Below are 15,546 nucleotides of genomic sequence, written 5' to 3'. Positions count from 1 at the left end.
ACAAGATATGACAAAGACAGAAAGTAAGACTAGTTGCTGGAAAAGTATGTTGAAAAAGCTCAGGAGTTATAAATGGAGGTACTAACTCAAAAACACTCTGAACAACGCACCTCTATACTCTTCAGCACCTGACCGCACCTCTCTGGTGTGGGAAAGATCAGTCCTTGAATCTAGGTTAGACAATGTCTTGAACCAAAATTACCAACATACCATCTGAGACCAGTTAAAGTGAACACACATTTATCAGCATCACCAAAAAAACCCATCAGAAATATGGATAGGATTCCGCTACCTGACTAAACCCCTGAACTGAGCTGTCCATACGTAAAGTATATGTCTATGCAACCACTTGAGGAAGAGTGGCTGGAGAGCTGCCCAGCAGAAAGGGACCTGGGGGTGCTGGTTGACAGACGGCTAAACATGAGCCAGCAGTGTGCCCAGGTGGCCAAGAAGGCCAACAGCGTCCTGGCCTGTATCAGAAATAGTGTGGCCAGCAAGAGTAGGGAAGTGATTGTGCCCCTGTACTTGGCACTGGTGACGCCACATCTTGAAATCTGTGTTCAGTTTTGGGCCCCTCACTCCAAGAAGGACGTTGATGTACTTGAGCGTGTCCAGAGAAGGGCAACGAAGCTGGTGAGGGGTCTGGAGCACAAGTCTTATGAGGAGCGGCTGAGGGAACTGGGGTTGTTCAGTCTGGAGAAGAGGAAGCTGAGGGGAGACCTCATCGCTCTCTACAACTACCTGAAAGGGGGTTGTGGTGAGGTGGGTGTTGGTCTCTTCTCCCAACTAACTAGTGAAAGGACGAGAGGAAATGGCCTCAAGTTGCACCAGGGGAGGTTTAGATTGGATATTAGGAAAAATTTCTTTACTGAGAGAGTGGTCAAGCATTGGCACAGGCTGCCCAGCGAGGTGGTAGAGTCATCATCACTGGAAGTGTTCAAAAAACACGTGGATGTGGCACTTTCAGGACATGGTTTAGCGGGCATGGTGATGTTGGGTTGACGGTTGGACTTGATGATCTTTTCCAACCTTAATGATTCTGTGATTCTGTGATTATAATCAAAGACAGCCCAGTTCAGACACCCACCTACTGCCACTTGAGAGCCTATATGAGACAGAAAGAGTAAGCCCAGAGAAAGGCAAGGTACTGAGGCAGGCAAGGCAAGGTAAGGCAAGGAAAAGTGCTTCTAATATAGCACAGTAAGGAAGGAGAAGTGTGTCATTTTCAGCAAAGTTAGAGTGTGGAGAAAAGGAATACTGGATAGACGATAATATGACATTATTTAGCGAGTGGAGAAAAGAAAACTGCGAGTAGAAGAGTGGCACGTACGTAGCTTTTTTTATGATGGCTTCCCTCCGTCACAACTACATAATTTTGCACAACTGGGAGTGTGCTACAGCATGCAGCACTGGCATAGACGCAGCGCTCACCGCTGGTCCTCAGTAACGCAGCGACATTTCAACAGTGCCCTCCCTGGCCAGACAGCAGGGACACATCCCGCATCCTGGCATCGCGGTGCCGGTGCCCACTGCAGGCCTGCCGACATCGGCAGCAGCCGCACGCCACTGCGTGACACGCCGTGCAGAAGACACCGAAAAAAATTACAAAAAGACGGTTGTCTTTCAATTAGTCATTGGGAAAACGGCAGGCAATGCCCGTTTCTTAAGTGCCTTGCTGTTCAGAAGTTTCTCCAAGAGCTTCCCCTCGGCTATGGCGCTTAAATAAAGGAGCCGTTGTCAGGGCCACACAATATCAGCACTATACCAGTTTACAAAATAGCATGCTGAATGACCTCTTATTTACTACGGGGTTTTACTACCTCTTGAAAAATGAGTAGCGCTGTGTGTTGGCCCTACTGCCCAGAACTGCTTGTCTGCAGCTACCAAAGGACTTTTCAGGCGGCGAATCTGAGCACATGAGCAGTGGCCAAAGCCCCTTGATGCAAACAGTGACCATGCTGCCTTCACCACAATTCTGAGCTACCAGGTCAGGCTATCACACCTGAAGCTGTCTTAAATTTATTAGTTATAATATTTAAGCTTTCTGCTGAAAGTACAGGAAAACAGTATTTCAGCTACCCTGTAGTCTGGATTCGTGCCCAGGTTTACCCCCAATAGCAAACTTCTCAGCCTATCATCAAAGGACGGCAAATAAACATACAGATGCCAACACATTTTTGATTAATATGTTCACATATTTTTTTGGCAAGAGTGGGAATAAAGAAAAAGAATACTCAAAGGTACAGGCAAAGAAATCACTAAACACAACTGACCCAAGTAATACAGAATTCCTGAGCGGTAAGTAGGCAGGGTTCACATTTTTTTTCTGAATGACAGTATTGTTTCTCAGGCTCCTTCTACCCTACTCAAGCACAGATTAGCATCAAGCCAGAAAAGTATTTAGCCTTTGGAATTTTGGAAAGAATTTTGGCCAAAATACAACTTTCTATGTATAAATTTATGTGGAAATCAATATATCAATAGAAAGAATAAACCATATGCTAATCCATAGTGGCAGGTAATAATTCTGGAGATAACAGGAAGAAAGATAATTCTACAAGGAAAACTGCAGACCAGTAAAAGATCAAGGACAAACTGGAAAGAAAAGAGACAGGAAGAGCATCAGCCAAGTATCTGCTCCACAGGCAAAAGAATTTCTGAACTAAAAAAAACCAAACACCCCACTATATAATAAGAAGCAAACTCACCCAGTCAGGTGAATCCATTGTATTTGGATGCTGAGAATCCAAAAGCGATGAACACTTCTGGAAATTTTGGCCATTGTGAATACTTCTTATTTTCTTTGAAGAAAATATTATACCTCTGATTTTTTGTTCTGCCAGACACATTTACATTAGTTTAGGGACATTTAGTTTGTCATAAACCTCATTTGAGAAAGAACAGATTCTACTTCTGTCAAGCAAAATTTCAAGTCTGGACAAAAAGAACTTAGCAAGAAGCTCAAATTACAATACCTTAGTACATCTTTCATTGCTCCAAAAATCATGTAACATGCCTTTATCTTATGCATGACATGAAATCGGCCACAATAATAATGTTTTGAACAGAAATGAACCCATGCTAATCTCTACCCAAAGCTTACGTCAAATCCACCTTTTTGTTCCAATTTTAAGTGACAGATAAATATTTTGACTGCTTATTTTAACTGTTGTGAATTTATGTGCTCCAGATTCCACAGAGTAAGAAGCATGATCTAAGGCATGTTTTTCCAACACTGCCATGGGGTGAATATTACTTGAATACTTATGAATAAGTCTCTCACTGGAAAATGAGTGAAGCAAAGCTATTCCCTTATACACGGTGGTAGTCGATTCAAGACTTTATTATGCATCTACCATGTATGCATCTATCTAGACCTACATGCCTTTTAAGTTCCCATTATAGCAAATAGACATCTAATCTAAATACTAATTCGCCTAGAGGAGAGAGATTGCATAGACACAAATTTTTTAGGAGTTTCAAGAAATCTAGAACACACTAGATGGCAAGTAAAAGAGAGCGCTGGTAAGTGCCTCGACTGAGGTAACACCTTCAGCGTAAGATTATGCACTAGGCACCAGAGACTCCACAAGTAAGTAAGTGAGCCATTTCAAGTTACCTGACAACAGAAAAAGCTTGCACCTGATAAAAAGCCACCTCCTAAATACTGAAAACAACCACCAAACAGAAATCCTTGGGAAGAAAGGCTTCCCTGCATCTGCTGCTCATGGTTTTATTCCACTCTCTGAGGTACCCAAGTGCAATCAGATCTACACAAAATCTTATAAGCCATTAGATCTGGGAAAGAACAACTCAGCACTTTTAGAAACAATCTTCATTCTCTTAGGCTTACATCTCAAAGCAGTACATCTCAGAAAAATATCTTCTCTAATATTTCAAAATTTTCAAATCCTTCAAAACTGCAGTAAGGGATAACCTAAGAAGAAAAGAGTAGTTGCCACTCTGTTCCCTCCTATGTTCATCCACTACCCGAGTAGGTTTTTTTATCCTTGCAAGATTATCTTTCATATCTAGTAAGTCTGATAATAATTCTTCAACCTTTTATGTGCTTATACTTAGGCCTTTTGATACCTATCTCTGTACTGGAATTTTTTTCCTTTTTACTTTGAAACTTACTTGCTCATCTCTGTTCTCTCCCACCCTCCTTAAGAGTAGATGCTCTTCAATCTTTTGTCCTTACTTTTCTTTCTCCTCACATCCCATTCTGCTTTTTCCTTCTTACACAGGCTCTTATTCATTCATGTCTTCTCTCTTCCTTCCTCCAACACAGGCCACTGCCCCTACATGTTACCCTTTGTCTCCCTGTCCCGTAGCTGGGAGAATGAGGACAAAGTTTGGGCATACAGAGCAGCTCTCTGTGATCCTGCCCTTGCTCAAAATCTCTCTTCATATGAACAGTCTCGTCAGCTCCTGCCTTCTCATATTTGCATTATTTATTCAGTTCCCTTCTAATTTGTGGACTTTTCCTGAAAACCGATTTACGTGCTACAACATATTCACGTTGTTAGAAGGGCAACTCAAGGGAAGAGTAATCTGGTCAGGTCTCAAGAGAAAATACACAAGAAGACTTCTTTTTCCAGTGTCCATAATATCTAGGAACACAGACGAATGCTTAAGCTACTAATAGTTTAGATAAATACAATGCTGACTGGCAGATGAAACCATCCTGAGTAAGCAACCCCACACACTCAGCATCTTCAGCTGGCAAAGGATGTGTAAGTAACGTCAAAGAGATCTACCGCTCCAGACTCTCTCTATATCTGCTTCTGCAGCACTGCTGTGGTGACCACCTGTCCAAACACTGTCCAAAGACAACTTTATCTCCAGAGTTATTTCATCAGTTTCTAACCTGGGCCAACTATAAAGGCAGTCATAGACTGTAAGGTATGATTCATTTAAGGAATCCAGGCATCTGGAAGGTAAGAGAGTAAATCTCAGTTACCCTCTGGTTCCCCAATAGTCTATGAAGAGCAAGAAGCACCTCCACGGGACTAGTCATCCCATTCTCAGGCAGGCATCTCGGCAAGGTCTCTCTGTCCTAATTTCTTTGCTTTGACCTTTAAAGGAGGTGAGGATGACTAGTTCAAACTTAGACAGACACTGAACATTTATACGTCTAAAGTGAAGTGAGATTAATCCCACTCCAAATGGCTGTGGTAGAAGAGGACCTGATTTACACAGAGTAGATTTATGCTGGTTGACAAAAAAGGTGAAGTGAGATGTAAGCGGTTTTAATATCCTAGTTTTGGCACATGGTGGAGCTTTAAAGATGTTGTGCAAAACCTGTAAGGAGCCTGCAGCCCGGCTAGAACGCAGTCTGCCGTTGTGGCTCATCATCCAGGACATGGTCAGGAAGGCGGGAGCCCAAGACCTCATGTGCAGCATGGAAGAGGTAGGACAGGGACTCTCGTCGCCACAATTCAGCAATGCAACAAGTCGTCCCAATCACAGAGAAAGAAATACGAAGAAGGAAAACCAGATCTGGCTCTGCACCACATTAAAAAGAAAAAATCTGAAAGACAGTACAAACACAGTATTTGAAATAGTATCAGAAATCTCTAAAGCCTTGACCTTACCTTAGTCCTTCAAGAGCCAGTTCCAGAAGGTACTCTTCTCTGACAATTTTTATTCAAAATACTAACACTACTACATATCCCAACAGAAAATATAATATGGAGCAAAAGATATTCATCCCTCATGTCATGCAGGCTAAATCCTAAGAACATTGCTGGGCGAAGCAATAAATGCTCCCTTGCTTCAAGCAAGTAGATGTATGTACATCCAAACGAAAATACAATGTTTCCCCTGAAGTCCACTGAGGAATAAAGATAGCATTGATAACCATAGCAGGACTGAAGGCTAAGATTTCACTTAAACCGCCCCAAATCTGTCTTGTTAACTATACCATAAATTTTATATTCCTTCATTACTGTGGATTATGAGTTCTATATTCCCACAAAAGTACAAAGCAGGAACCCTGGGATATACTGCTGGGGAAAAAAAAAACAAAACAACAAAACCCCCAAAACTCCCAAGGAACTGAGGGAAAAGGAAAAGCCTCCTTATACGGGGTTCCTGTGCTGATCTCAAACAGGACAAAGCTCTCCTAACTTTCTCACTCACAGGGAAAAAAAAGATTAATACTTGAATGTAGAGTGCTAGATTCTAGAACTCCATAATCAGCTGAAAAATTTGTTTTTCTTTTTAAATGCATTTCTTTGCCAGAAAGCTGAAAGACACAATTCTAGTTATTCTACGAGACCAGAAACCAGGTAGACAAGAACTAAGACTTGCTACTAAAAATATAGAAAAATCATAAAAATTAAACATGAGTCCTGACTCATGTTTTCTAAATCCTTTGCATTGATCACACTGCATAACTAAATGAGATTTACCGGTTGTCTGTGAACAGTGCAGGAGACAAAGTCAGAAATCTTTTAGCCAAGAGACAGAAACAAATCTTTTCCATCAAAGAAACCCAAGGAGAAGGAAATTCATTCCAAAGAGAAGGAAATTTTGCTACATGCAAGACTGAGTAACATTTTTTCACTGCTGAGAGGCAGACAAGAGAGTGACAAATACCGGGTGCAGGGAGCTTTTTAAATCAGGTAGATGTGCAAGTCTGGGGACGTGGAAGAGGAGGAGGAGCATTTCGCCCGAGGAACACCTGAACTTGTTAAAACCCTCAGAAAGCCTATGGAAAACGCCAGCCACAGCAAGTTACTCCCACCACTGTCAGAAATACCAAATAGAGGTATTTCAAAGCAAAGCTTTAAGTTTTGCCATTATTTGTCGTGTTCTGTGGTTGCAAGTCGCTGCAGCTTGCAGCAGAGCTAGGATGTGTGGTACACCTCTCGCTGAGCTGCTCCTTCTGCTCCAGCTTTCGTCCACTTAAAACAGTAGCCAAGGAGGGTCATGGAAAAAGCATGTGAACCAAATCCACCAGATTTTGAGTATTTGAGTAAGGCTGAAAAAACACTGTAAAAAGTGATTTTTCCTCCGAATCCCTGTGAGGTATCCACTTCAGTATTTGATGGTCGTTTTAAAAACCATATGTAACCATATCTGTAGTGGCAGAGAAGTTTCCCAGTTGCAGAGAAGGAACCTCGTGACTAAAACATAAAGGCTTAGTTCAAGAGACATGAAAGTAGCCTGGATTTGCTTCCTAGCAGGGGGTTCATCATGAGGGAAGGAGTTAATAGAAAAAGAAATGGAAATAGAGATGTTTGCTGGCAGGAAGAAACCTAGAAAGCAGCAATGCTAACAAAAAGATGGTGTAAGGAGGATATAGCTGAATGAAAAATGCCTGAATATTGTGTGACATAAAAGCAATATAGCAACAACGCTTGGGGTTATCTTCCCAGAACCTGCCAAATCACAATAGAATCCTGCATCAAGCCTGCAACAGACAGGAGTTAAAAAACACCGCAATTAAGGTTATCTCTTAATTTTATCTTCTTCTTCCACATAAGTCCCGAGGCCTTATTCAGTGCATGGTATCCAAATCCCATACCATACAAAAATGAGATTTTCTTCTCAGCGTCCCCACAGCTATCACCCCTAGTCTTTCAGCGCTCCACAAAACTTCTGTTTAACGTCACAGAACCTCTGAGAAGGGAATTGTTGTTACAGGTAATGTTACCCTGCCTTTAAAAACAGAAATTTCAGACACTACCACCGCACAAAACTGTCAGACACCCGTGTGCCTGGGTATTCCTACTGAAAATCAGGCACTTTGAGAGGGCAAGAGTGACTCCCACCTTTCCTGCAGCAGAGGGGACCCAGCCTCCGGTGCAGGACTAACAGCCTTTCTTTCTTTTGCCTCTCTGATTACACATCTGCAGGAAATTAATACCTTCCTAATTCATTCCCAAAACACCATTAAAGTTTTCGATGAACAATTAAAAGTTTTTTGGAAAAAAAACATTTACTTCTGATATCACACGCACAAAAGTACAGATGAGAAGTCACAAGTAATCCTCACTTTAACATTTCCTTCTGTCCCCGAGTACTCGACTGTGCAGTCTTAATATTCTTCCAAAAGCTTAAAAAAATCTTCAGGAAAAGTAGTAATATAAGCAGTTATACTATCCCTTACCTGTCTTCTTAGTAGGGGCCTAAGTAACACTTCACCTGTTTGTACTAACAGGATATTCACTAGCAGTGAGCGCTCCTTGTACTGGCCAAGAATTCAACAGCAACGCTTGATATGATGCTGTGATTAAAAAAGGACCAGTGATACTTTTTCCATGAATAGATGAAAGATGCTGAATGGAGGCAAGGAGCTGATTTACTGCTGTGTTTTGCACCAGTGACACCAATACTGAAAGACCTTTTTCTGTGTATTGTTCTGGTGTCAGGATACTAAAAACTTTTCAAAAAAATACCTGAAAGCAAGAGAAAGTGTCTTAAAATGAGAGACTCAAAGAGTTTGATTTCTTTGGTTTATCAAAACAAAGCTGGGTGCTGACTTGATCGCTTCACAATGACCAAACGCCAGGTACTGAGAAGATCTTTGATCTAACAGAGAAAAGGTTTAACAGAAATAATAGCTAGAATTTAACAGAGGGCAGATCCAAACTAAAGGATTATATTTGGAACCGTTGCGATAAATTGCCAAGAGAACTAATGAATTTTCTGCCTCTTCATGTCTTCAAACCAAAAGCAGATGCCCTCCTTAAAGATATGCTTGGGAAAAATCACTTGGATTTTTCCCAACTTAAAGAAAGGATCGGGGAGAAATACATGAACCGTAAAGATTAGGTGACATTAATTACCAGCATTTCTGGCCTTGAAGCTCTTCCTTAGGCTTTCTGTGAACCAGAAGTAGTTTCAAGCTATCCGTTGACAGCAGAGGAATAGTGAGGTCCAGGAATTTTGACCTCTGCTCCTTCTCTTCCAGTGCCCGTCCCTTCAGCTGTAGCCAGAGGCGGTGGAGGGCAGAGGAGGGACTGGCAATGTAGGACCAGCTTTTTGCTCTTAGTTCTTCTGCCAGAAATTGAAAAAGCTTAACCTTAGAAGAGCTAAAAAGGGACGCCGGGAAGCCAGCCCTCCCAGACGCTGCAGCTCCAGCTGCCGGGCAGGACGGCCGGCACACGCGGTGCTGGGCAGGCGTGAGCTGCACGGCCTGTCGGTGGTTTCGCGGCCGGCTTCGCAGCCTGTCCTCCTCGGCTCTGCGGCGGGCAGCTCTGGAAGGGGGGACGGGGAGGCTCGACGGCTCGTTCCCCTCCCACCTCCTTCGCAAATCGCCGCCGCGTGGTTTTCTCGCGCACGTACGGCACACGGGCTGACCAAAGGTCGCCGCTGAGGGCTGGCCCTGCCCAGGCGAGGCCCTGCGGAGCAGCGCCCGTGCACCCGTGCCGTCATCGCCCGGCAAGCGCCAACGCGCGCGCCTTTAGCAGAGGTAAGATGGCATCGTTTCCCTGAATGGCAGCATTGGAAACACCTCCACCGCCGCTTTATTCCTGGGGGAAGGAAAATTAAGGAAAAAAAAAAAAAAAAAGCAAGCCAACAAAAGAGGAAGGCAAACAGGAAATTTTGGGCCCAGCAGCCGAAAGGCCTGGCAGAGCAAACCCTGAGAGTCCATCCACGGGGCACGCTGTTGCCGGCTCCGCGCCAGTGGTCATGCATGACAAGCACGACGTGACCTGAACTCTCACAAACGATATGTCGCGAGCGACGCGGTCGCTACCAGCTCGATAAAGCGGCTCCCCGGGGCCGGGCCGGGCCACTCGCGCCCCGCAGAACCGCCGGGGCGGGCCGGGCAGAAACAGGCAGGGCCGGGGCGAGCAGCGGTCGGTGTTCGAAGGCGCCCCGGGCTCGCGGCGGCAGCGGCCACCCGCCACCTCCTGAGGAGAGCGAGAAGAAAAGGAAAGCGACTTTCTGCCGAAACCCGGGATCGAACCAGGGACCTTTAGATCTTCAGTCTAACGCTCTCCCAACTGAGCTATTTCGGCTGCTGTTTGTAGTATTTTCGAGCGACACCACTAATGCCTGCTGCTCCGCCTATCAGCTGGCTTCTATTTCAGTGCGATGATTTAAATAAGAAGGCTGACATCACTCATCTTACAGCGCCGGATACCGTGACTACTACCACAAACGAACAGACGACGGGTCTTTGAGGCAAAGACAAACGCAGCAGCAGCACAAAGCTATACACATACGTGCGTGCACAATACATAGCCTACATGCATTTAGTATCAGGGTAAAGGTGTTTCGGCTGTGGCTCCTTGGATTACTTGGGGTAACAGGAACTAGAATATTCTGTGGGATTGAGGAGCGTTAAATGGGCAGTATTTTTGCATCAGTTTTCAGGGACTTTATTTTGAAGTCTGGTGTATTCTGTACAGAGCTGATGTACCGCACATAAACATGAACGGAAAGGGCACCTTGACCCTCATTTTTCCATAGTCTTGCTCGGAGATGCACGTCCCACAGGGGAACTAAAACAAAAACTCCTTAACAAAAAATTTCAGTTCAGCAGAGGTTTAAAAAAAAAAAAGGTATGTACTAAAGAAGGCATGCTAACAAGATGCTGATACAAAATCTCATATTCTCATGATTTGCCATTGCCACTGGCAATGATTGTTTTGCTGAGAAATGATGAATGTAATTACTTAATGAGCATGTCTCTTACTGATGCAGCTAACAATCTTGTTATCTTTGGTGCCAATAAACTCCAAATGTGTGATGACATGCACAGAAGTCAAAACACTATTGACTTTAGAGTTTTCACACATTACCACAAAAATCAGAGCTACTACTCTAATTTTTATTATTTTTAGAAACCTTTGTTTTGCCACATAAAATGGAAATGGAAAAAACTAAAGGTAATGCAAAACAACAACAAAAGACAATTCAGTCTCAGGTATAGTATATTTAATAAAACAGCCACTTCCCTCCTCCCCGGCAAAACTTTTTTTATGAAAGTTGCCCTAACTGAAAAGCAGAAAGATATTATTATTTCATGGCTATTTAAAGATCACAAGAACACAGTTTTAGCAAAATGGAGCATTCCATGTCCAGCCAAAACTATTCACAGCTTTCTTCTAATGGGAAATCAAATTTGTGCTATTTTGTACCCCTCCAAAATAGGGATTGGATTAAAAAAAAAAAAAAAAAACCCACACATTTTTTTTTTCACCCAGAACCTTCCTCCTATATCCAGTAAAGGAGAAAGTGGAAAGAGAACAGCTATTTTCTAGGCTGTCATGTCATGACAGCCCCAACCACAGCTGGCACTCCTTAATGCCAAGCAGCATACGAATGTAAGCAAGCAGGCGGCAAGGTCAGAGCAGAGAAAGCCTCGGAGAACACAGGGATTATCTCCACCACACAGACTGGGACCAATACACACACAAAGGCCCCACCGACCACAACGTGTGGGGCAGGTGGATCGCCAGCAGCCCTGCCTCAGCTGCCCGCTTCACCCTCTTCGAAATTCTTTCACTTGCAGCTTGCGAGGGATGTGCTGAACAGTAGGCTTGGTACACCACGCTAACAGGGTAGCAGTGCTAGTTTTCATAGAATCACAGAATCATTAAGGTTGGAAAAGACCTTTAAGATCATCAAGTCCAACCATCAACACAACACCACTGTGCCTGCTAAACCATGTCCTGAAGTGCCATGTCCACACGTTTTTTGAATGCTTCCAGTGATGGTGACTCCACCACCTCCCTGGGCAGCCTGTTCCAATGCTTGACCACTCTTCTCAGTAATGAAATTTTTCCTAATATCCAATCTAAACCTCCCCTGGCACAACTTGAGGCCATTTCCTCTCGTCCTTTCACTAGTTAGCTGGGAGAAGAGACCAACACCCACCTCACCACAATCCCCTTTCAGGTAGTTGTAGAGAGCGATAAGGTCTCCCCTCAGCCTCCTCTTCTCCAGACTCAACAGCCCCAATTCCCTCAGCCACTCCTCATAAGACTTGTGCTCCAGACAAGCTTCGTTGCCCTTCTTTGGACACGCTCAAGCACCTCAACATCCTTCTTGGAGTGAGAGGCCCAAAACTGAACACAGGATTCAAGGTGCGGCTTCACCAGTGCCGAGTACAGGGGCACGATCACTTCCCTACTCCTGCTGGCCACACTATTTCTGATACAGGCCAGGACGCTGTTGGCCTTCTTGGCCACCTGGGCACACTGCTGGCTCATGTTCAGCTGGCTGTCAACCAGCACCCCCAGGTCCTTTTCCACCAGGCAGCTCTCCAGCCACTCCTCCCCAAGCCTGTAGCATTGCATGGGGTTGTTGGGACCCAAGTGCAGGACCCGACACTTGGCCTTGTTAAACCTCATACAGTTGACCTCAGCTCATCAACCCAGCCTGCCCAGATCCCTCTGCAGAGCCCTCCTGCCCTCTAGCAGATAAACACTCCCGCCCAACTTAGTGTCATCTGCAAACTTACTGAGGGAGCACTCAATCCCCTCACCCTTTTCCCTAATGCACAAGGGATTTCAGCAGCTGCTTCCTGAAGATCTATCAAACCCACAACTGTAACCCCAAAAAGAGATGTAGAACTGACAGCTATCCCCAAATAACTTCCCCGAGTGTGAGCCTCTCATCTGGATAGAAACCCTTCACCAAAGGCCAGCCCTTCCCCTTTAGAAAGCTTCAGCGATTTAAGTGATGTACACATTTACTCTGTTTTCTTATTGGCATAACCTCAATTTCTGTGACACAAACCTTCAGAGAAGTGGAAAGATCGCTTAAAGATTGGTGTGTTCAGAGGATTTTACATCAGTAGTTTTGCCTTCTGCACAAATGCTTCTTCATATACTCCAAGTAAAAACATTGAGAAATAAAAACTAAAAGCATTACACTTCTCCACACTAACAGGTCACTAGTTAATCCTTTGTCCTTTTCTTCCTACTGAAGCCAGAAGGTTAATGCAACATAAGCTGTTTTCTTTAACAGCAGCAAGACTTTTCCCTGTGAAAGGAATGCTCCCACCAGAGCACTCACCTGCTAAGGCAACCTGACCTACAGCAAAGCAGCTCAAAGCAAAACCCTCCTAGATTAATTTTTTTAATATATATTTTTTAAATGTGCGTGTATATATTTACATATACACATACATAAAAGAACACAGAGCCAAAAATCTCAAACACTTGGAAGGATTAAATCTTCAAAAACATTTAAATAAACTAGAACAGCTCCCACTAAAAATTAATAGAACCTTTTCAACAATCCACTCCCAGTAATATCACTTGTTTGGACAGTCACATGAATGTCAAAGCTTGCATCTTCAGCATCTAAACATTCAAAACAACCTTCAAAAGATCCATTCAATAAGCCAATCGCACATGACTGCTTCCTTCTGTGTATTTCTGATCTGGTAAGACTATAACAAGGTAATGGATTTTTGATGTTCTAAAGACACTGTATCTAGGTATAAAGTTAAAAATAATAATTTAATAATCTATAATCCCTATTCCTAAAATTAAAGGCACATCACATAACCAGTATTCCAGTAGAAGCAGATGTGAAAGATGCATACCTTCATGCAACTCACCCAGAGCAGCTGCCACAGTAAGCTTAAATACAGCTAAAACAGATCTTTGCAGTACTTCAGCTATTTCTGGTATTGACTTTTGTAAAATGCAAAACAGTAAGGAAGCTGTATCTCAAGAAAATATAAAAATTAAGAAAATACTTGAATGTTACCAGCAATGTGTGTTTGATAATGAAATTTAAGTGGTTCATCAGTAGAAGCTTAAGTCCCTGGTAAGCCAAGTATTCTAATAGACTAGTACATACTAAGTCCCGTAACTTCTATCCTTCCTAAATGGAGGTTTTGGCTACCAAATCAAGTATCAAAAAAACCCAAAAAATGTAAATGCAACACAATTCTCTCATAGTATTATCATCACACAAGTCACAGAAAACTCACCTTCAGTAACACATTCCTAGACTTTGGAACGCACACTTGGTGCTAAGGTAAGCCCAGCTTACTGTTTAGCCTTCTTTCAGGATGACTCTTGCAAGCCAAAAGTGTCATTTTACCAACCGCACCGTACAACACACACAAGGCGTGATGAAGCTGGGAGCATTGTGGCTCTAAACGCAGCACTACCTGTAGGCTATCTGGGTCAGCACCATTAAATTTTGTGTTCAATTACTACCAAAACTCTAGCAGGGGCAAAGCTAAGGCAGATGCCCCATGGTCCGTTCTTCCTGCACTTAGGGGGAAATGCAAGGAAAGGACTTCTGCACATACTTGCATTTTGAGAGTTAACTCCCAACTTCTGAGAGACTTCAGAAGTCACAGCAATTTCTGAGCACACCATAGCATCCCAAGCTTCTGCAGCTCCACCCAAGGGCAAGAGCAGGGTCTGGGACTGCGCCAAGTAAAGAAGCTGAAGCGATAAAGCCAGGAAGAGTTCTCCCTTCTATGTCTTGCCATCTCAAAACCAAAAAAGCGAAGATAATTTTTTCAGGATACAGGAAAAACTAAGAAATATAAAAACCCCACTATCTACCTTTTCAGCGTGTTTACTTAATCAAGAGAAACAAGTCACACTAACTTTTATTACTAAATCAACTTTGAAAAAGATTGACATATTTCTAGAATTCAAGTTTCCTCCCAAACTTCACATTAAAACTCAAACAATGTTTCATCTTTAAGATGTTTGTCACGAAAAAAAAGTGAAACACTGCATTGAGTAAGGTCTGACAGCCCACAATTCACAAGAAAAGTGTTTAAAATTTTTCTCCATAAACAGCCTTCATATCACAGGAAAGAACATCACTGGAATATTAATTGTGTTACAGTATTTCAAGTTTGTTATAATTACAGTTAAGGAAATGTAAGAGACAGTAATACAGTAAAAAGATGACATCTAAAATAGAGCGAAGTGTAAGAAAATGCTTCTGGAGATCTCAGCAAGAACACCTGCTACTTTTCGACACCTTTCTCCCCTTAAAAAAAGGCATTTGAAGTTATAGAATAGGTAACAGTTCAGTCATCTACAGAAGGTGATACTACACCAGCAGAGGAAAAGACTGAACCACATGGGTGTCGTATCTAGCTTTTATCAACTGATTCATACTCTTTAGAAAATATAGCATTTTTCCCCTAGGTTAAAAATGAAACCAACTTTTTAAAGTGACAAAAATAACATATTATACTGTAAAAACAAACTAACACAGATAAACGATTCCAGAACTAAAAGAGATTTCACCGCAAGGCCGAAAGGCTGTAATTGCAATTATTTATTCTTAATTAATAAGGCAGATTTGACTTCAGTTACACTAATTTATAGCATTATAAATATTCTTCACCCCGTACAGTTCTTTAAAATCAATACCTAGTGAGAATATAGTATTGCACCAAAAGCTGACATTAACAGGTTCAACTTATATAAAGTGCTGAAACCCTTCCAAAGCTGTGCCGTACTGTAGTTCTGTATTCATCATGGTTCATGTATCTTGAATACAGTAAGAGTTCAATGTGGCCACTTGATTGCAGGCACTGAAGAAAAGACTGTATGAGGTAGAATAAACTCCTTCAGATGCTCCACCACC

Source organism: Phaethon aethereus (assembly GCF_964289735.1).
Source record: "Phaethon aethereus genome assembly, chromosome: 1".
Lineage (NCBI taxonomy): Eukaryota > Metazoa > Chordata > Aves > Phaethontiformes > Phaethontidae > Phaethon > Phaethon aethereus.
The sequence above is the reverse complement of the archived record's forward strand: the minus strand, read 5'-3'. Positions refer to the sequence as shown.